At 42.9% G+C, this 23,601-nt stretch overlaps 1 protein-coding gene across 1 annotated transcript in view; it reads left to right on the top strand.

Moving 5' to 3' along the window:
• Positions 1 to 23,601, top strand: part of BFSP1 (beaded filament structural protein 1) — a 52,428-nt gene that overhangs the window by 526 nt on the left and 28,301 nt on the right. The window lies entirely within an intron of this gene.

The following is a 23,601-nucleotide window of genomic DNA, read 5'->3' as shown; positions in this document are numbered from 1 at the left end:
CTGGGAAACGGCGGAGTTGCCTTGAGATGGTGGCGCCAAGCCCCGCTGCTCCGTCTTGGAGGTTTTTAATTTGGGATTGCTTCTTTTTAATGGACGGTTACATCAGAAACACAGTTTTCAGAGGGCCGGAAGGAATCCCAGCGTTTTTCCTGAGGGTGTTTTTGTGAGGAATAAAGGGAACAAAGAATTTACAACCAGGATGATTAAGTTTTACTTAATTTAGGCTACCGAAGAACATTCTGGCCTCTACCAAAACTATTTTAATTCCCCAAATGTGAGACTTTTGGACAAGATGGTCAGTATGGGTTTTGTTTTTCCTGGGCGCTATATAAAATCTAGATTATATGTGGCTTTTATTCTGGCCACTCAACATAAAAACTCATTTCTCGTTACTCTCCTGTGTTTTGTATTTCTTTTTAAGAAAGAAAGCTGTGGCAATTCTAAGCCTTTACCACCTGCCGCAAAATTTTTGGCACGCTAGAGTACTAGTTTTAAACTTGAAAGAGAACTTACTCAAAGTCAGATTTGTGTGCCCCAGACTCAGTTTCTGGCAGTGTATCTAGGGTAAGACCCAAGAATTTGCATTTCTGTCAATTCCCAGGTAATGCTAATGTGGCTGGTTGTATGTCACACTTCCAGAAGAAAGAATCCACCTGTATCCAGCTGTAGCTGGAACCCTTTGTTTCTCTGTCTGCCTGGGACTCAATGCCACCGTCCAAGTCTTTAAAGACTTCCTTTCTAGTCCAAAATTGAATCCTGCTCATTTAAGGACACAAGTCGGGCCTGCTCCAGCCTCTCTTCTGCATTTCCTCCTCCATCCTGCCACCAAGGTTACATCCAAACATAAGAGTCTGATCCTGTCACTTCACTGCTTAAAATTTTCTGTGGCTTCCTCCAGAATTCTCAGCAAGTCAGTCTGGCCCTTCTGCCTGTGGCCTCAGCCTACCTTTTCTGTCCTGTCTCCCACATCTTCCGCAGTCCCCAGTTTCCTTCCAGACTAAACATCTCATTCCAGAACCCTTCTTGCTCTGTCATAATCAAGGGCCTGCTGGTATCTCACCCTGGAATCTTCCTATCACCCCATCAGTCTGGAGACCTCTGACCACTTCCCAAGGGAGCACTAGTGGGTCCTTGTATAGTCCCACAGTTAGTTCATCTCTGCTCAAAGCTTGACAAACATGCAGACCACCTGAGGATCTTGTTAAAGTACAAATTCAGGGATTTGGAAGTGGTGTCTCAGATGCCCTCAGGTGATTCAGATGCTGCTAGTTCTCAGATCACACTTGGTACTGAGGCCTTATATTTTCCCTGCTGTTAGTATAGCTGTAATTTATATACACATTTGCTACTGCCACCACCAGTTTAGACTGAGAGCTCCTTGGGTCCAAGGGCTGTTTGGGAGGCATCGTATATGAACTGGCACAGCCCCTGGAGGTGTCTAATACGTGTTTGTTCAGTAAGTGAAGTATCTGTGAAGCTGTTTAATAACTCATCAGGCAAACTTTTATATCAGCTCATTGTAACGTAAGATGAGCCCCCATTTTTCTTAAGAATCCATTGAACTTTAACCTTTTTCTTTACACATTAGTTTCCTAGATATTTTTGTTTCTTCTCATCCCACAGAGGGAAAAACGTTTTAACATAAGGTCCCCCCTTAAATATGAGACTGAGTGGATTCCATTTCTCATTTTGAAAACATCTTCACAATATGTGAGCATATAGGCACTTTCATTTAAAACCATGAATATGAGTGGCAGGGGAGAGGATACATTAATGAGGCACTTGAAAGGAGACAGGTGTTAATAGTCTGGAAAAGCCTTTTTTGTGAGAGGACATAACCCTGTCAGTATATTCTGCAGAGTAACTATTTTTAGCATCTCTGCATCTCTTCACAAACTTACCAGTTCTTTCTTCCCTACCCTTATTTACGTCTGTAGTCTTTTCTAAAAGTAATTTGAATCATATAGTAAGATATGAATAGGGAGGAGGGTATAGCTCGAGTGATAGAGCGCATGCTTAGCACGCATGAGGTCCTGGGTTCAATCCCCAGTACCTCCTCTGAAAATAAATAACCTAACTACCTTCCTCCCACCAAAAAAAAAAAAAAAAAAGATATGAATATATCCACATTGTGTGGTGTCCTGTAGCTTGCTTTCCGATTTTCTTGATTTTCTGCCATCTGGATTTGTCTGTCTTTGACAGAGTGGCATTGAAGTCTCCAACTGTGATAGTTGATTCAGCTGTTTCTCCTTGAAGTCCTGCCAGTTTTGCCTCACTTAGGTGTTGGGAGCGTACAACGTGAAGAATTAAGTCTTAAAGGAGAACTGCCTCCTTAATGTTATGTAACGCCTTTCTTTGTCCCTTTGTGTTCTCTCCTTGTTCTGAAGTCAGCTCTGTCTGAAATTGATGTAGCTACACCTGCTTTGTTTTGATTCATGTTAACATGGTATCTTTTTCTCCATCCACTTACTTTTAGTCTGTATGTGTCTTTATATTTAAAGTGGGTTTCTGGTAGACAACATGTGGTTGGGTACCTTTTTTTTATTATTTGGTGCATTCTCTATCTTTTAACTGGTGCATTTACACCACTGACATTCAGATTTATTATTGATATAGTTGGATTAATACCTGCAACGCTCATGACCGTTTTCTCGTTGTTGCCCTTGTTCTTTGCTCTTATTTTTATCTTATCCTTGCTCCTCTATAGGTAAGATTTTTTTTTCCCTTCTTTCAGGACTTTTTCCTTTATCTCTGATGTTTTTGTAATTTGAAAATGATATGCCTAGGTGTAGTTTTTTGGGGTGTTACCCTGCTTTGTGTTCTCTGAACTTTGAGTCTGTGGTTTGGTGTCTGACAATAGTTTGGGGAAACTCTCAGTCACTGTTTCAAATATTTCCTCTGTTCCTTTCTGTTTTCCTTCTCCTTCTGGTAGTCTCATTACCTGTATGTTACACCTTTTGTACTTATCATACAGTCCTTGGATTTTCTGTTCTGCTTCTCTTTCCTTTTCGGTTTTGAGGATTCTTTTGCTAAATCCTCTAGAGCAGAGATTCTTTCCTCAGCTGTGTCCTGTCTACGAAGAAGCCCAACAACAGCGTTCTTTATTTCTTTGTGGGTTTTTGTTTGTTTGTTTGTTGTCTTTTAGCATGCCTTGTAAGTTTTGCTTGATAGCCGAACATGATGTACTGGGTAAAAGGAATTGTGGTGAATAGGCCTTTAGTAGCCTGGTGGTGATGTAGCGGGCAGGGGGCGCGTTCTCTATTCCTGCCATTTGGTCTCGGTCTTTTTCTGAGCCTGTGCCTCCGGACTGTGGATGGCACAAGTGTTTCTCAGTCCCGCCCCTCCCCCCCATTCCAGGTTGGCTAGAGTGAGCTGGAGTTGAGCATTTCCCTCACCAGATCAGTTAGGCTCTGACAGGCTCCTGATTGGCTAGGCTCTGGTTAGCCAGCGTCCCCTGAGGGCAGGCCTCGTTAAGGAGAACACAGCACTTGGACGGATTCCTCAGTGGTCCCTTGTCCCCTCCCCTGCTGGAAGCAGGAGGGGATTGTTCTCTCATACTTAGAGCTTCAGAAGGCAAAAACAGAAGTGTAAAGGGTCCCCCCGGGACTGAGTCTCCTGGAGTTTTTAGCCCTCAGACTTGTCCACACTGAGCCTCCAGCCACTTGTCAGTCACAGCTCCGGTTTTCATGCACAGGTTCCCACGGTGGCTTCTACTTGTGTGTCTGCCCTCTGCTCGGGTGAGCCACAGCTCCCTTCACTTCCCCGCCTGTCTCCGGCTTTGGGGGTGGTGACCTGCGCTGTGTCCTCCTCTCTCTCTCTTACGGATCCAAGAGAGTTGTCTGTTCAGCTTTGTACTTGTTGGGACAGAGTGGCAGCTTCAGAACTCTTTACACGTGGAACTAGAAACCTACCGTCTACCTCTTCCCTTTTAAAGAAACTTCCTCGAAGTACCAGACGGGCCTCCTCCTCTTATCTCACTGACCAGAGCTTAGTCATATGGCTGCAAAGGAGGCTGGAAGTGTGGTCTCTTCTCTGAGCTGCAGCAGCATGCTCAGCTAAGAAACTGGGGTTCCTTTACCAAGGAAGAAGGGAAAATGGATATGGGGAGATACTAATGTGATGATCATAGGTAGATATTATTATTGGTCCCATTTTCCTGAGGAGGTGAGGTGGAGAGACGTTCCTTAGGAGCTCAGGGGAACAAGTGATCTGCTCCCAAGCCTACGACTCTTCTTCTCAGGCCACGTGACACATGACTCACGGTGATGCTGAACAAGAGAACTAGGGACCCCTTGTTGCTTCCTCAACACCACAGCGGAGGTTTATACAAAACGAAGCAAATGGAGCTGTAGAAAATACATTCTGGACATTGCTTGACCATAGTCTAGTCCTACTAGACCAGGCAGCCCAGGCAGCCCCGAGGGCCTGGGCATCTATTTTAGGAAAGGGCCAAATATATTTATGTATATTCTTGAGAACAGTGCAGTACCACATGGTAACACCACTGATTTCTCAGTTAATCCTTAGAGCAGAGTAAAAGTCATATACCGCTATTTTATAACGTTGAAAATTGAACAACCACGGCATGTGTGTTTCAGGTAACAGTGTGCTGCTTGAGAAAATGGAGTAGGAGGTGGCTCAACAGTCCTGACCAATGGTTATTCACCCGCTTGGGCCATACGTTCCCTTTGAGAGTCAAGTATAACGCGATGTGTTTGTAGGTATATTATTTGCACTTACATTAGTCTGAACATAGGAAAAGGGCAGCACTCAACTAGCTTTGACTTAGAAAAGCAGGAATTTCTTATGGTTCAATCTAATGCACGCTAACCAAGGAGGAGTCCTAGAAAGCCTTCCCTTTTTAAAGGATGTTTGTGCCATCCCGTCTATTTTTACCACCTGAATTTTTCCTGTGAAGAAGAGGAGGTAAGGGTTAAAAAATGAAAGTTTGTGTTTGGAGGCAAAGCACTGCATTCACGGTGGGATGCCACTTTGAAATAGTTTTCAGTCAGATCTGACAGCTGTTTGTGGGGATCCCGCTGTGTGCCAGCTGTGACCGTGTTTGCCACCAGGAATATGAAGATGAGTACGTCATGGGCCCTGCCACAGGGAGATCTCTAGTGAAAACAGATCCACGCTAAGATGAACGCCACCCAGGGTCCCTTGGGGATTCTCGGGAGCCTGTTGGTGGACAGATCTAGTGGGGAGATGTTACTGGATCTGAGTGAGTGAGGCATCCGGAGAGGAAGGAAGTGAGCGTTTACTCCCGACGTGATTTCTCACCAAGGTTGGTGATTATGAGTACGGAAGAGATGTCTAAGGTCAGAGATTGATGTTTGGAAGGAAAGAACACCAAATGTTTCTACCAAAAAATTAGGCTCTATGGACCAAGATACCCAGGTAGATATAAATGTAATTTTTTAATTAATTAATTGATTGATTTTTGCCTTCAGGGGCTGCTCTGCTGTGCTTCCTAGTTTGCCCTTCTTCTAGGGGTGGGAGGAGGATTTCAAATGATACTTCGGCCAGAGACATCCAGCTCTGCCCAATGAGGCCTCAAAGCAGGCTCAAAGGCAGCTCCACCAGAAACGGCGAAGGGACAGTGGCTGTGATGTGAGATTCAAGTGCCTTTCTGTAGAACTGTTTTGGTTTTACCACTAAGATGCCAAATATTTCTATCATCCGTCTTGCAGGGAGGTGTGTGACACCACTGTCACCAGCTCCAGCTTTCCCCGGCCGTGTGACCTCTTGCACAGTGCCCCTCTCTGGGCCTCCTTGCCCTCACCTGCAAACTGAAGGTGTTGAGTTTAACCCCTTTAGCTCAAAAATGTGATGCCTGCGCAAAACGGAAGTTTTACTGAGTATCCTAGCGCAGTATTAGCAATTTGTAGAGGATCCTTATTCTAGTCATACTGAGGCAGACCCTTGAGTTTTCATTTCTAAACTCTAGGCCCTGGGCTCTTCACACAGGGCTGACTTTTACAGCAAAATCAGGAAGTTGCTGTAATTGTCCAGGCTGTGGCCTAGTGGGTTTCTTCTCAGTTGACCACATCTGGGGAAAGAAAGGGAGCTGATTGTCACCAAGGGAGAAAAATAGCATTCATGTCACGTACTCTTCACGTCAAGGAGAAGCAGACATGTCACAACTTACAGTCATTTCTGTATTTTCTATTTTTCGGGGTCAATAAATTCAGGCTCAGTCATGAAGAGGTGGTCCCCTCGTAAGATTTTCCACGCCGGAGATGGAAGAATCACTTGCTCATTTATATTTCTCGCTCCTGTGGAAAACCTTCCTTCCCACCCTTTGTGCCCGTGAGTCACTTCCTCACTTCAAACCTTGATGGCTTCCTTTCCTTCCCAGCCCCAGCCTGGGCCTCTGGAGAGAGCCCTGGGCTGCAGGGCACGAAGGGGGCTGCAGGCAAAAGGGGGGTACACCTTGAACGGCTTTGAAGTCTCAGAGAAGGATCCTCGACCCATGGATCTGATAAATGCTGAGAAATCCAGATTTAGCATTTTTCCCTTTTATTTTAAACAACTCTAGGAAAAAGGCGCCCATAGAAGGCACAGCAGGGTTCAGGTTTATTTTATGACTCATGGAAATTTCTAAAATGGTAAATACTGGCCCAGCAGTAGCTTGACATAAGAAACACTCAACTAAGCCAGACGCTATGGTAACAAGAAACAAGAACAGCGTAGTCAACAAACAAACTGGGACTGCACTTCCAAGTTTTCAGAGAAAAAAGAGCAGAAAGCACTTCCTGAATTCTGTGAGGTGGCCTTCCTGGCCAGCCGCGATTGCATCTGTTTTTCCCGAGTCCAGAAGCGGAGATGGCTGCAGTATCGTCCTGGCTAAGAAGCCATCTCAGAAGCTTCTGGTTTTATACTTTAGTCTTTTTGGCTAATACAAAGAAAATGCTTTACCAACCATAAAAATGAATGAGGGCATAGCTGGAAATAGCTTCCCCTCAGGAAAAAAAAGAAAAGAAAAGGAAAGAAAAGAAATATTTTCTTTCCTGAGTGAAAGTTCCTCCCTCTCTCTGTGTAGTAGAAACCACATTCTGGGGAGATGTTAAGAACCCAGAATATCCACTTGTTTCCTGGAAAACATAGAAAGTCTGAGCCACAAATAACGGGTGGGCTCCGTCTGAGTAGTGTTCTTATTTCTCATGAAACAAAGTCAGCATTACCTTACCTTCCATCAGCTGATTTTATTTTCTAAGGAAAGTAATATACTAACATTCATACCCAGTGGAAAGGCTGGTGTAACAACTTACCGAAATCTCCCCTTCAGCTGGTTTATCCCGTGTAACTTAGTTTATCAGCAGAGCAGCCTCACGTAACAGCAGTGTTCTTTAAGGTTGGCTACACACACACGCACACACTTTACATTCTGGAGTCATAGTAAATCCATGGTGAGGGGGACTGATAAAGAAATAAAAGTGAGAAAAGGCCACAGCTCCACGTCTCACATAAAATGGATTAAGGGACCATCATGCCTGTGAGGGTCCCACGCCAGAGACCCAGGAGGAAGCACCAAATCTGAGAAGGTGTTTCTGTCAGTCTGCCAGGTCCTGCCGGTGACCCTCCTACCACCCAACACCGACACAAAGGCATCCTTTGGAAAGAGAGGCTGTGTTGGAATGGGTGTAGACACCCAGGATCAAGACCCCTGAACACGGTGCGGGGGAGGCTGGAGGACAGAGCAACAGCTAAAGTCACTCCATCTGCTCTTGTAGAGAATCCACCTTGAGGTGCCCGGCACGGGCTGGAACACGAGTGCGGTGGGAAGGGATGTGTAACAAAACACTGCACCTGACAGCCCTCTGACCCAGCTGCTGGGAAACTTGTCTCCAGTTTCTCCCGAGAGAGAGACTCTGCGGGAGCGAGATTAACCAGGGAGATGCGCCCGGGGCCTGGTGTCAGTGCTGAGGACACAGGACTTTGCCCCTCTCTGTTTTTCCTCCCTTTGCTTCTCCGCTCATCTTATATTAATAAGCATGGCAACATGACGGAGGGAGCTCTCCCTGCCCCGGAGACTGTGGCAGGATTGCATCTGCAGGCAGCCGCAGTGATGCTGGCAGCCACGGTGATGCAGGTAGCCATGGTGATGCTGGCAGCCACAGAGGCCACAGTTGCCGGGATGGCTCCGGCAAGAACACCTTGCTGGCTGCCAAGGGAATGGGGCCCTCTGGGCCCTGAGTTGTGGTACAGATGGGACCTGGTTAATTTTGCTGGTTGAGCCAAAGAGCAGTAAAAAAAACTACAGAATGGAAATTGCTTTGTTGCGTTTTTTTCCCCTGGTTATAAAAAAAGGCAGGTTTATTGGGGAAAAAAATCCTGAAAATGTATAAGAAAGAAAATGTGTCTCCAGTTCATAGTCCCATCACCTTTTAATCCAATAATTAAAAAAGTGATTATTAACAAACTACTATACATATAGTAGATAAACAACAAGGTTCTAATGTAGAGCATAGGGAACTACATTCAATATCTTGTAATAGCCTATAATGAAAAAGAATATAAAAGGAATATATATGTGTGTGTAACTGAATCACTATGCTGTACACCTGAAATTAACATTGTAATCAATTATACTTCAATTTAAAAAAAACAAAAAAACAGGTTTCCTGGAGAAAAAGGAATTCACTTCAAGGCGGTAACAGTAGAAATTCTCCCTGACTTGCCAGCCTGCTCCCCTGCACTAAGTGATCTCAGACGCAAGACTGCAAATCTAGGCTTATCTGAACTGCCAGCCTGTTCTATGGGTTTCAGACTTTCTAGCCCCCTGCGAGCATATAAGCCAATTATTTAAAATCCATCAATCTCTCCCTCTAAATATATACGTATTACGTTAGTTCTGTCTCTCTGGGAGGTCCTGGCTGGCACAACATCCACTGACAATACGTTCAGACCTTTGTCCAGTTACTTCCTCAGGCTAAATTCCTGTGCGTGGAGTTGCTAGGTCAAAGTTCTTGAGCTTTTTAAAGAAATATGAAGCGTGTTGTCAGTTTGCTTTCTTGAAATACCACCTTCCCAGGAATAGTGTATGGATGTGCAGGTCCCTGGACCCACGTCAGTGTCAGGTAGGTATTTATGATCTTTTAAATCCTCACCGATTTATTGGGAGGTACCACTTGCTCATTCTATATCTGCAGTATTTGACGAATAATGAGCCTGAATGTCTTTTCATGTTTTTGGACCATGCGCCTTCCTCCTTAAACTTTAACATTTCATATGAAACTCTAAAGTAATCATTTGCTTTAGGAACTTGGACCACTTAAATATGTTTTGTTTTTTTCCTTTACATCTGAAAACACCGTGAATGATCACTCTGTAGCATATAAAATTCTCAACTGCTTTTGTTCTTTGCCCACTTTTCTATTGGATATTTGTCCTCTTTTATTGATTTGTAATCTTTCTTTATATAGTACTTTGTCTTTTGTCCAATATGCAAACCTTCCCCTCATTTTTTGATCAGACTCTAACATTGTGTAGGGATTGTTGTTGCTGTTGGGTTTTTTTTGTATGTGTGTTTGTGGGACAAAAAGGTCTATATTTTATGTAGCCAAATCAATCAATCTTTTTCTCTGAGGCTGTAATTTATTTTAGAAATGTTTGCCGTATATACTGACTTGCCCCTTTTCACATGAAAGAGACACATAAGATCAGATTATGTAACATAAATTTCTCAGTTTAGGAATGGAGTTGATTGGTGTTACTTATCGCTTTAGTATTTGAACCTCTGTCTGGATGCATGGGAAAATCTTTCTATGTTATTTTTCCTAAATACTTAAGTGGTTTCAGTTACTGGGGAAGCGTGTTATTGCAGCTGTTAAAGCTTAGTGATTTTTGGAAACAGGGATTTTTTTTTTTGCCTTCTTCACGAAAACTTGGCTACTCCACAGCACTGTGAAAAATATTAGGTACATTTCCAGCTTCAAGTGACAGATATCGAGGAAGAGGTAAGCAGTTCGAGTCAGAATTAGGGTTTAAACTCAAGGCTGAGTTGATTAGATGGGAACTTAACAATTTTTTTAAGTTACCTAATTTATTTCTTATCTTAACTCTCTAGGTTAAAACCAGCATAGAATGAATGCAGTTTTTGTTTTGTTTTGTTGCATTATTGTCACTATAGGGTTGACCTGGCAAATATGTAGAGGAACTTCAGCTCATTTAATGATCTGAAGACAATGATTCAGAGCTCTGGCTGCTGCTGCCAGCACGCCCTGGCATTCCCTTAGCACGTGTTTCCTCTAACGCTGAGGGCTGCTTACTCTGAGCCACGTGCCGTTTTCTGTCCCACATCCTAGATAGTTAATGCCCTCCCAAGCAGCCTTCAACCAGAGGGGGACTGGGAGTTGGTGGATAAGAACCCAGCTTCCTCACCCTTTGGGTGGGGTATCTCTGTGGGGTGTCTTGTGCTGTCTCCTAGAGTCCCCAGATGCCCACAGTGGTAATTGTGGTAACACCCCCATGATTCACTGCCTTCCCTGCCCTGCCTCCCTTCCCCAGTCATCTCCTGGTGTCCCGGGATCCTCTCCCAAACACACTGTGGGCCTCCCTCGATATTCACAGGGGATTGGTTCCAGGTACCCCCACTCCAAATGCTCAAGTCCCTTACATAAAATGACATAGTATTTGCATATAACCTATGCACTCCCTCCCTTATACTTTCAATCATCTCCAGATTACTTATAATATCTAATGCAGTGCTGTGTAAATAGCTGTAAAGACAATGCAAATGCTATGTAAATAGGTGCACAAGCATAGGCAAATCCAAGTTTTGCTTTTTGGAACTTTCTGGAACTTTTTTTTTCCCAAATATTTTTCATCTGCGGTTGATTGGAGCCCACGGATGCAGAGCGTCAGCTGTGCTAGTACTTGAATCCTTGCCTCAGAGCCCACTTCTGGGGGATTCCAAGCCAAGATGAATGCTTGAAGCAAGTCAGGCTACTTGCCAAAAATAGTGGCTAATATTTATCAAGCACTTACTATGTGCCACACACCATTGTAAGCACATCATCTAACCCTCACAGCATCTTTTGGGAACTACTGTCACCTCCAGCTTACAGATGAGGCATGTGCGGCTGAGAGAGATTAAGTCTCTGTTCTGAGATCACATAGCTAATGGGTCATGAAGGCTTCAAAGGTGGGCTATTTAACTCAGGCATCATGGTTTTAACCCATATGTCCTATGACACAGTATATCACATTACTTCAAATAACTTCACTGGTCATATTTAATAGGCTTTTGCTGACAGTTGAATTGATTGATTTTTTTAAAAAATCAATCAGCAATAACAATGTTGCCTAACTTGTATTGTCTGCCCTTATCCAACTGAACTCTGAGTTATCACAAGAAGCTTTCATTTTTACCCCCGACCACATCAAGAAACTTCCTCCTGGTTCTTCAAACATGTAACTCCATTTTTGCAGCTAACCACTGTTCTTGCTGTTTTTTTGGTCCAAGCTAGCTGCCCACTTTACAATTTATTGTATAATAAAGCTCTCCATTTATGCCCTAATAACCAGCTGAATGGGTCCAAGATTTTAGCTGGTCGTGATGTTGTGTGAGGCGTGTTCATTACCGGTTTGAAAGACAACATTTCACAGGCTCTGGATGACCTTCATTTGAACTGAAATAGTCTTCCAGCCACTGACCTTATTAATTTTTTTCTTTGTTTCCAGGCAAAATATTATGCTCTCCTCCAAGTCCCATGGCTGGTCTTCAGATAGAGTAGAACAAATGTTTTGTGCTTCCTACAAATGTTATCAAATTGTTTCCCAAGTTAGGTCATTGCAGTTGCAAAATTCTTGTTTTGGTAGAAAACTTGGCCAAAAACAATAGAGCCAATGGTCAGCCATTATTTCATGGGGAAAAAAAAAAGAAATCTTGAGATTCACTAGGGATTACGATCTCCTTTTGCACTGAAATAGAGACCAATTCTCCCAGCTGGGCCTAAACTTGTTTTTGAGATAAATCTCTTTCTTTCTGTATAGAGATGCACTTTAATTTACTGGCTGACTTCCCCAGTTTTTGAAATGGCCCCATAAAGTTTTGGAAGGCATTTTAACTTTATAAGGCAATTTATCATAAGTTAATTTTCAGAAACTTCTTGAGCCAACTTGAAATCAAAACAAGCCATTTTATCAGGCTGTATATGCTAATTCTAGTCTAATTTTGTTTAACTGAGCATTTAAATTTAGGGTCCCATTTTACATAACATAAAGCCTGATTTTCTTTTGAGCTGGCAGAGCCTGAAGAAAGGACATCAGAAATTTCTCCCTATCGATTTCTGCCACACACTGGAGAGATGGATCTAAATTATTTCACAGGTAATGTGATGCCAGTAAATGTTGAACAACTTTCAGGGGGAGGACGTCCAGAAGTCTCCTTATGGTGTTTGTCAATTCCTATGGTGTAAATATTCCCACATGGTTGATTTCAAGCTCCAACGAGGTATCAACCAGCTCCCCAAATTCCTGAATACTTAACAATTGGGTCTTATGAGCTCCTAAGAGGCAGCTCCAGAAGAGTACTGCAGGGACTCTGCCAAATTCAGGACCCAAGTGCAGGCTTGGGAACACTGGCTTGTTGGCTCTGCGCTGCCCTGGAATTGGTCTTAGAGGTCACGAGGACATCACGTCACAAATCCTGGCAAAGTGGCATTTTCAAATCCAGTGTGTGTATTACCCGAAAACTCAGGTTGTCTTGAAAAAGCAATGTGCCTTTAGAGAACTGACCACAAGTTAGGGTCATTGAGGACAGTCCAAAGGCATGTTAGAGACAGGGACCACTCACGCTCTGTGGCTTGAGTTTAAACTGCTATGTTCAGCAGAGGCTGACCACAGAACAAAATAAGCAGGCAGAATCTGACTTGGGTACCCTCCTTTGTCGTGCATTTTGTTTTAGGTTTTATGTCTGAAAACCGCAGCCTTTGAGGATGTCTGGGAAGTGTCTTCATTATCCATCACTTGAGGACATCTCTTCTTTCTTCCCATCTTCTTAAAATAGAAGCTCTGTTCTAAGGAATTAACTTTTCCTTTTAGTGTGTCTTGTAGCTACAGTCATTCTGCTGACTGGAGCGCAGTTTTCTTTCTTAACAAATGTATGCTTTTGTGTCCTTATATATTTCCTCTAACGATGAAAGTTGACAGGAACAGAGCCATCACGGGGGAAAGCAAAGCAAATCTCAGTGTAGGGCTGCTACTGACCTTGCCCTTGGCCTGTGAAGCAGCTCAGTCAGGGAATGTGGGGTGCGAGGACCAGGCCACTGGTACAGCTGTTGATAAGAGCTTCATGCTGCATCTCTGACCAACTGGTACCCAGCTGCCCCATTCAAAACTTTCAAGATGAGCCTCCCAACATTCAAAAACTTTGTCTTTCAAGTTTCTAAGATTCTTCCACTCTTGAATTCATTTTATCAGGCTACTTTGTGTCGGAAGCTTCCCTACTTGATGAATGAGGTATTGTATCTGTCAGGGTTCTTCTGTATCTAGCAGAAAATAAAGGGAATAAACAGTCTAAAGAGAATTTAGTGAAGGGACAATCTCTAGACTCGTGAGCAGAATTAGGGGAATCCACAAAGCACAGTGAAGGGTCCAGAAACCAGCAGCAGCAGAAGTGATTATGCCTAGAGGGTGAGGGTGTGGGATGGGAATCTCTCTGACCTCTGGCCAGTGACTCTCATTTGCCAAACCCTACTGGAAGCCAAGGGACACGGAAGGTAGGTGATGCCATCTGAGGGCCAGCCTTTTAGGGTTTTGAGCAGCCTGGGGAAGGATGGATCTCTGGGGGGATCCTCTAGTGGAGGATGGCCATTGGGGAATGAACAGCATTGATACTGGCCCTGTACTCAAAGAGCTGCAGTCTAGTGGGAATAATCATATGGGCAGTTCTGCCAGGAAAGTGGAGAGGTGGAGGCTTAGCCAGAAAGGTGTCTTGGCTCAGCCTATGGAGGGGGTGGGTGTGTGGAACTGAAGACCTCTCGTGGCATCCATTTTCATAAATGAATATGCATGAGCTGATGTGTAGGAGGTACAAAGGATTAAGGAAAATATTGGTTTCAAAACCCAGGGACACAGGCAGATGAAGTAAAGTGTGGTATCTGCTGGGTGAGAATAAAAGCCAGATGACAAAAATTTTAAATAAATGAAGGGGTGAGAGTCAGTGGACATCAACCATGAGCAGATAGTAGACAGTGGAACATCAGGGTGATGATATCCACATCACTGAGCGCCCTTTTCCAAAAGAACTGACAAGTCAGATGGTTGGAATAGGTAGTTCTTTGAATTTTGGCCAGACCTATTGTAACAGAGAAGAACAAACCTGACTCCATGTTGGATCTGTTCCTTTAGCTCTAACCTTTGTGCTCTGTTGCCTGTGCTGAGTCATGCCAGCTCTGCACTGTTTGTAAAAGAATGTTACCTGCAGCCTGAAATTCTCAGGGCTCTGACATTTAAAGGTGTAATACTTTTCCATTCACATAGAGATAAAAAGTTGCAGAACAGGGAATCACATTTGCCTTGCTGGAGATTTATAGAACATTGTGACCAGACCTAAGGGGTCAACTGCAAGAAGGAAGGATTCCAGCACCAAGAAGTTTGCAACAACCAGCCACACCCACTCCCCTTTTAGTATAAAAGAAGCCGAATTCTAACTTGGGTAAGACAGTTCTTTGGGATGCTAGTCCACCATTCTCTCAGTCTGCTGGGTTTCCAAATGAAGTTGCTATTCCTTGCCCCAACCACTTGTCCCTCAGTTTATTGGCCTGTCATGTAGCGAGCAGTATGAGCTTGGATTCGGTAACACTATGTGCCTGCCAAACAGTGGCAATCTTCTGCAACTTGGCTATCATTAGAACTGTCATTAGAAAACTTCATATGGAATTTAGGCCTGAGAGTTGAAAGTCTGGGCTTAAAATGTACAGTCTTACTATCCCTCTGTGCAGAATCTGAAAACAGTTGATAAAATAGCTTGGATATCATCTCTCCCAATTTCGGATCAAAGCTGAGAAGTTGGTAAACTTTGGAAGGTAAGTTCAGCCTTATGAAGTAGTTCAGCCAGGTCCTCTTGATATCAATAAGAAAGTAGATATGGACCTACAAAAACCATGGGTATACCAGATGCATGATTAAATCTGTACTTGTCTATTTCTATTAGAAATGCCTTCATGGATGCTTGTGCCTGATTTCTTGGGGTCTACTTCCTAAGTGGTACAAATTGGCGTCTGGAACATCTTTCTTTTAGGGCAAAACGAGTATGCCAGTTGGCCAACTATGGCTCGATGATACATCAGACCACTTGATAATCTATTCCCAGAGGAAAAGGGGTTGTGGTTCAGATGTAGGTTGACCCGACTTGGGTGCAGTGGTGGGTCTGTTTAATGGCATCCTAAAGAGAAGTACAGAGCAGAAATATGAATCACATGGCTAGACTGAAATCCACAAGAAATTATAACTGTGAAAGAGACTTCTCCAAATGTGCTCCTGTGGATGGCGCCTGCTGGGACAATGACTCACTTCTGCACCCCTGAGGTCATGGGCATGCGTATGGCCACTTTTCAAGCATAACCAGAGTGGTGATGAGTGAGTAGGTGTGACAGTGTCTCGACAGCATTCCAAGGCTGTACCCCATTGTCCGGTGCTCAGGGAAGGCGAGTCCAGATACATCTCAAAATCCCTTCATCTTAGTGTATTAAACTCCTACCCTAGTCATCCACGAAACCCTGGTTGCTGACACCGCAATACCATCTGGTGAATCAGGAGCACTTTTGCATTTTTTTGTTGTCATTAAGAAGCATCTATTCTCAGCACAATTTTTCCAGAGGTGTTTGGGATTTTGGAGGGTAGCTTTTTCTTTTGTTATAATTTCAGACTTAAAGAAAAGTTACAGGATTAGTACGGGGTACTCCCATATTTCCTTCACCTAAATCCACCAATTATTACATGTTTCTCCATTTGCTTTATTATTCTAGGTATTTATATATGTGTACATTATATATGCATATATATTATTTATTTTCTGAACCATTGCAAGTAAGTTGGATATTGTGCGTAATTAATTATTCCTTAAACCAGCATGTATTTCCTGAGAACAAGGTCATTTGCTCATATGCCATGGCACAATGATCAAAATCAGGCATTTTAACACTTACAATATTACTATCTAACCCATTTTCCATATTCAAATTTCATCAATCATCACAATTATGTTCCTTGATAACTTTTTTTGGTTATTGGTTTTCTGGTCTAGAATCCTATTCAACATCATGCTTTGCCATAAAAAAATAAATTAATGCCATTTGCAGCAACATGGATGCCCCCTGGAGAATGTCATCCTAAGTGAAGTAAGCCAGAAAGAGAAAGAAAAATACCACATGATATCACTCATATGTGGAATCTAAAAAAAAAAAGAACTTATTTATAACATAGAGACAGACTCACAGACATAGAAAACAAACTTCTGGTTACCAGGTGGCAAGGGAGCGGGAAGGGAGTGGGAAGGGATAAATTGGGAGTTTGAGATTTGCAGATACTAACTGGTATATGTAAAACAGATAAACAAGTTTATACTGTATAGCACAGGGAACTATATTCGATATCTTATAGTAGCTTATGGTGAAAAAGAATATGAAAAACGAATATACATATGTTCATGTATGACTGAAGCATTGTGCTGTGCACCAGAAATTGACACAACATTGTAAACTGACCATACTTCAATTAAAAAAAGAAAAAGATCGTGCTTTGCATTTAGGTGTCATGACTTTTGTTGGTGCCCATCAGTCAAAAACCGCAAGGAATACATCTGTCATCAAACAAATATGGGTTTGTTGACATTCGCTTTGGTTTCTGTGTTAGACTCTGAGAAAAGCAGGTTGGATGTTTCATGCCCTCCTACCTTTGATTGTGTTTGAATCTATGGCTTCACTTTCCAGAAAGCTTTCAAAATCAACAATGTGTGTGCAGCTGGAGACAGAGCTTTGTGTTCAAGTGTGTTTCTCCCTCCATTGTCAGCCGTCACGCTGACTTACAGAGCCTGCTTTACAGCTGATGGAGAGGCCAGTCTAAGGCAGCAGGGGTTGGAAGGTCAGGGTCTTGCCCTTTCCCTCTGGGGTTCCTGGCCACCTTACTCAATACAAGCCTTTCCAGGATGACTTGCCTTTCGAGTTGATCCAGTTTGGTGGAAAGACTTCAAGTTGCACATCTCTGCACCCATCTGCCCCATCCGCCATCGCCCTGGGGGCCAGGAGGCAGGGTGTTCACTCTTAGGGCAGCGTGGCCCTCTTGTGGCAGACATTTGTTTGTCCTGGGAAAAGCATTGGGCCATAAAAGGAGAAGGTGCAGGTTCAGCATGCGAGAGCCATCTATCAGATCGCTAGGGTGCCGTAACAAAGTACCGCCGACTGGGGGGCGCTTAAACGACAGAAATTAACTTTCTTATAATCCTGGAAGCGAGAAGTCTGAGATGGAGGAGTCGGCAGGCTGGCTTCTTCTGCGGTCTCTCTCCTTGGCGTGTGGGTGGTTGTCTTCTGCCTGTGTCTTCTGCCTGTGCCTTCTCTCTGCACCTCCCTGAGTCCCACCTCCTCTTCTAAGGACACCAGTCATAGCTCATTAGGACTCACCCATATGACCTCATTTTACTTTAGTTACTTCCTTAAAGGCCTCATTTCCAAACAACAGTCACATTCTAAGGTATTGGGGGGCAGGGCGAGGGTTTCAACAGAGGGATTTTAGAGAACACAGTTCAGCCTATAAGAAACAAGAAGATCTTAGAGAGTCTTTAGCTCAAATCCATCAGTTTAGAAAATGGGTCCACTGAATTGTTCCAAGGTCACACACTAGTAGTCAGCAGAGACCCCTCCTCTCTCGTCTACCTTTTATGCCTGTAAAAAGCCCAAAGCAAACTCAGAACATATCTCAGGGAAGACCTCAAAGTCTAGAATATGAACTTGACTAAAAGGCAAACCATCTAGGCCTATTTTTCGTGTGTTCAGTGGATGCAAATGTTAATTAAAATTTTTAAAAGTGTCTTATGTTTAGACTTTAAATAGAAATAAAAAGATGTGATGAACATAAAACCTGGTATATGACACTAATTTTTAATTATATATATGTTTTCATATGACTGTAATCACGATGCATCTGGTAGTTTTTTTTTCCTGCTCCCTTTCATGTTTGTTACAAACATTTTCACTCATGTCATCACATATTCCACATGATTACAATTGGTCAATGGTTATAGACCACTTTCTCCTATTGTTTCTGCACAGTTTCGGCTCAACTATTTCCCCTCCGTCCCTCACCCTCTCTTTGCTATTATTACACAGATACACGGCTGTAAAGAAAAGCAAATCATGTTTTTTAGACGCCTGCACCACAAAGTGCTTAATGTGTAATGTGATCACATTTTTAACAAATGTTTTTGAAACTCATCTCAAACTCTCTAAAAAACATTGCAAAACAGTACAAGCAACACACATATACCTTTTACCCAGACTCACCTATTGTTACTGTTTTGCCCCATTTCTTTTCTCTTCCTCTCTCCATGTATTTTAATGTGTATGTTTATGAATATATTTATATGTGTAATTTTTTTCTAAATCATTTGAGAATTAGGTGCATACATCATGCATTTTACCCCTAAGTAGTTCAGAGGAAATTTTCTACTAATAAAGAAAGGTATTATTTTACTTAACTGTGTCACAGTCATTAGTCAGTAAATTTAACATTGATACAATTCTAGTCTATCGTTCATCTTCCAATTTTGCCCATGGCTCTTGTGATGACCTTAGAGCATCTTTTCTCCTCTAGTCTACGATTAGTATTGCCTTTGGATGTCATGTCTCCTTTAATCTGGAACTTTTCTACATTTCTTGGCCTTTTATGATACTAACATTTTAAAAGAATATCGTCCTCTTCTATTTTTATGAATAGAATGTTCCTTATTTTGAGTTTGCCTGGCTTTTCCTTATGATTAGATTCGGGCCGTGCATTCACACGGGCCAGGAGGAGATGCTGTGTTCTCAGACAAACCACGATACTCTTGAGAAAGAACCCTATTCTTACACTGAGACCAAGGGTGTGAATGTGGATTGTCCCAGGTAAACTGGGATGTGTGGTGACCCTTGTTCTGTAAGTGATTATTCCCATTTTACCAGTGCCCATTCTGGGACCAGACTGGTTTAGTCACTTACCAAAGTGATGGGCTTGCTGGCCCGTTTCCCACTGCCCACAGCTGCCTCTCTTTCCTGCAGAGCTTTGTCTGGCCATCCTAGTCCATGCAGAGTCTATTCGGATGCCTGGGGCAGGCCAGAAGTTCACCTGCGATCAGTCCTCAACAGCCCTTGGGAGGGGTCAGTGAGTGTCCGGCTCCCTCACCTGTGGGTCGGGTAGCTGCGAGATGCCTGCGCTAAGCTGTCTGTCTCCCAGAGTCTCCAGTAGGATTAAACTGCACTTCCCCACCTTGCGGACTTGCTGTCATCACAAACCCTGCTTTGCTTTCCCTGCAGGTGCTTCCTGGGATCATCTTCCAAATAAACGACTTGCACTTTAGCTCTTGTTTCAGGGTCTGCTTTGGGGGAACCCGAACTAAGTTAACCAAGAAGAAGGGAAACCCAGCTGTGGATTAGAACTAGCTGTCATATTTTATAGCCATTAAAAAATAGAATTAAGGAGCAGATTCCAAAGTCACAAACCAGCCAAATGTCCTGCAGAGAAGGGTTAACTACACCACCTTAGTCTCTCTTCTCATAGGAGATGACACCCCCTATAGTAAAATTCTTATATTTAGATTCTTATAAGAATCTATAAGAATTCTTATAGGAAATTAGATTTATAGGAAACTAAAATCTTTATAGAAAACTGTAGTAAAATTCTTACATTTACACTTTTAATAATGTCATCTGGTGAAGGCAGGATATCATAATAGTACCACAGTCCTGCTACAGGACAGTGTAAGTTATACAAATCTTAAAGAATCTATACTTTTAGGGAAAAACATTAAGTTTCAAAAACAAAAAGCTAAGTGAAAAAGTTTAAAAACTATGTACTGTAACAAATAAAACTTTGATCAACAGCTTGGGTTTGAATTACCTTGGACCACACAACCATCTTCCATGTGAGGTGGGAAGCTTCATGAAAAGACCAGCAGGACCCATAGGCAGGGCCACTACTTTTCTGCCAGCGCCATCTGGTTCCCTGGCCCAGCAGCACTATCTCACATTTGTGCTTCTGTAAAACAGCTTCCTTCTAAGAAAGCGAAACTTACCCCTAAGATTCTATTGGTTCCCTGAGCTCACTCCTGATTGGTCCATTTGTAACACCTCATTTGCATAACGCCCACTCCTGATTGGTCCATTTCTACCACTCCTGATTGGTCCATTTCTAAAAAGCTCATTCCTGATTGGTCCACTTTGTTACACCTTATTTGCATATAATGTTGCAAAGTCTAGACTCGCAGCCTATAAAAGCCTGTGTAAACCTACAGATGGGGTTCAGAGCTTGGAGTATTAACTCTTCTGGGCCCCTAGGTGTAATAAACCTGAGTTCTCTAACCCTCCAAGTGCTGCTTGGCCTCTCACCAGGATCCAGGTTGCTGTCACAACTGAGCTATAACACTGAGCTATAACACTTTGCTGCAACACATGTTCGAACGCCAAACCAATCAGTCAACATTCCAAATTCAGTATCTGGAGATCTTCTTTTCTTTAAAGTCATTCAGTTGCTCTAGAGAAGAATCTCAAATCTCCTGCCTGGGGACATGGCTGCCAAATGACCAGCATCCTGGGAATGAAGTGGTAAATGGGAGTTGGGGAGGGCACAGCTCCACCTTTGCTGTACATCTGCTCCTTAACCCCCTGTTTCAGTCCAGCCTCATCCTACCCTTGGTCATGCCTGATAACCTTGAACTCAAGACCTCTCGTTCAATTTCACCAGAGAATAATTTCCATGTCTCCTGTTGGGCAGTCGCCTGGCTGTGTAGGATGGGATAGGAAATCTGAAATTCTAACTGCTCTTATGAAGACTGTCAGGCAACCCTCAACTGTTTCAGCTCTACTGCAACAGAGAAGAACAAACCTGACTCCATATTGGATCTGTTCCTTTAGCTCTAACCTTTGTGCTCTGTTGCCTGTGCTGAGTCATACTGGCTCTGCATCTTTTGTAAAGGAATGTTGCCGATAGCTTGAAAAATACAGGACAGCTCATTCTCAAAGCTCTGATGTTTAAAGGTATAACACTTTTCCATTCATATAGAGATAAAAAGTTGCAGAACAGGGAACAAGATTTGTCCTGTTGGAGGTTTATAGGAACATTGTGACCAGGCCCTACCCGGACAGCTGCAAGAAGGAGGGATTCCAGCACCAAGAAGTTTGCAACAACCAGCCACACTCCCTCCCCTTTTTAGTATAAAAGAAGGCTGAATTCTAACTCGAGTAAGATGATCCACCATCTTCCTGGTCTGCTGGCTTTCCAAATAAAGTCAATATTCTTTGCCCCAGCATCTCATCTCTAGATTTTTATGGCCTCTTGCGCAGTGAGCAGTATGAGTTCGGACTGAGTAACACTACTCTTCACCCCCACCTTCTGCCATGTCTGGTACATCAGGTTCCTAAGCTTTCCTGAGATTGCCTCGCACAAACCAGCTGTTTCCTCTCCCATTCCCCTCTGAGGCACTTAGCTGCCTGCTTTCTCCACTGTGCTAAGTCAGTCGCCACTCATCTCTCCCTGGTCAGCCTCCCCAAAATTTGTTGACATACTATGTCCACTGTAATCTTTTCTTTCTTACGTTTGTGGAGTTTTAATCTTAAAAAAAAAAAAAATCTCTGCTGCCATTTTTGGTGGGGCTTGTGGGGAGGAGTAGAGATAATGCCTGGGTTCAGTCCACTACAACTGATGGGAAGCCTTCGAACTTTCCTTTCCAGACCTTTCTAGCCACCCCGCCTGGGCTTAACCCCACCATGTCAGGGAGCACACAGCCCCCTGTGCCGCGCTTATACCTCCTTTATGCTGTTCTGTCTGGAATTCTAACTCTTCTACCTACCTACGCACTGCCCATTGCCACTTCTTTGATGCAACCACAGCATTTTGTTAAGATCTCCGTTTTAGAACTTACCCAAGATTTCCTTGTGTCTTAATTAGTTGAGTAGTACCTGCCTCTTAATAGTAGGGACTTGACCTTGTTCAGTAGTTAACTCCTTGAGAACTTTTGTGAGTAGATATTTTCTAAGTGTGTGTTCCACTGGATTAAACTGAAATAATAATTTTTCCTTTGTTAGGTGTCTGGGATTTGATGTTTTTTCTCAAATCGTATTTCTATATGTGCTAGACTGGGTTGCTGGTCCCAGTGCTTCACTCCAGGATGATTATAGAGTTACACTCACACCCTTGCTATGGCCTTGGGTGGGCCGTGCCTCTTCGCTGACTCTTGACTGTGGCTGTGGCTGTGTGATTTGCTTTGACCAAGGGGATGTTAGTGTACACAATGTGAAAAAAGGCCTGGGACCAGCTTGTGTGGCTGGGCTCCCTCTCGCCCTCTGTCACTGCTAGTTTAAGGAGGATGGGAGACATCTGGAGCAGAGCTGTCCCAGCTGATAGGGAGAACTGCAACTCGCAGGAGAGCTATCCAGCCAAACTGCAGCCCTGGGAGTGGAGTGATAAATAATTCTTTATGCCACTTAGTTTGGGGGTCAGTTTGTTCTGCAGCAATATCTGACAGATACATGATGTCAAAGGGAATGAATGACTTTATAACTCTTGGTCTACATTGGTTTTGCTCTCCAGGAAGCCTGAAACCAATGCACCATGCCATCAGCATGGTACTTGTGCGTCATATCATAGAAACTACTCATGCAGTGCTCCTTGATTTGATCATAAAAACTATTTTTAAATGGCTTAAGAAAAGAAAATAGAATGATAACCACACCATCAGCACAACTTTGGACCTTATACAGATGCTTTCCAGACCGAATCCATTATCTTACAGTCTTTTTTGAGAAATAATAAACCTTAATAAGCCCAACAAAGATCCTTGTAATTTTCTTGATCTTTAATAACTATGCCTTTGATTTGTAGTATATTATGTGCTATCCCTAGCATTGTTAATTATATGGTATTGCTAATTCTTATTTTTAAAAAACAGCCTTTGGATAAAGATTTTTAAAACTGGAGATAGAAAAAATGTATTTAGGAACATTCTCATCAAATGCTATTAATTTCTTTCAAGAGCCACAATTTACTTTTAAACTGGTCAAAGCCTAGTTCTGTTATTTACATAATACAAATTAAAATAAAACATAGTGGCAAAACATTTCCTTTGTGTTCTCTAATTGAGAGTTGGCCAACTTATTAAATCTGTAGGCTGTAAGGATTTTTTTTCCTGAGTCCAAAGATTCTATTATGTCAATGTCCTGACAGAGCTCTCCTTGTAATTCCTACTCTAGAAAGGATGTCAGAATTCATGAGAGGCAGGGGAACTTTATAATGACGACGACCATGCAACTGTTTTCTGAGCTATTGTACAAAAAAGAGATTCGTCACAAACATGCACAACTATTAGTAAGAGCTTACTTGCTACCACCTCACAGTTTATCGAGAGGT

The sequence above is a fragment of the Camelus dromedarius genome, chromosome 18 (genome assembly GCF_036321535.1).
Source record: "Camelus dromedarius isolate mCamDro1 chromosome 18, mCamDro1.pat, whole genome shotgun sequence".
Lineage (NCBI taxonomy): Eukaryota > Metazoa > Chordata > Mammalia > Artiodactyla > Camelidae > Camelus > Camelus dromedarius.
The sequence above is the reverse complement of the archived record's forward strand: the minus strand, read 5'-3'. Positions and strand labels throughout refer to the sequence as shown.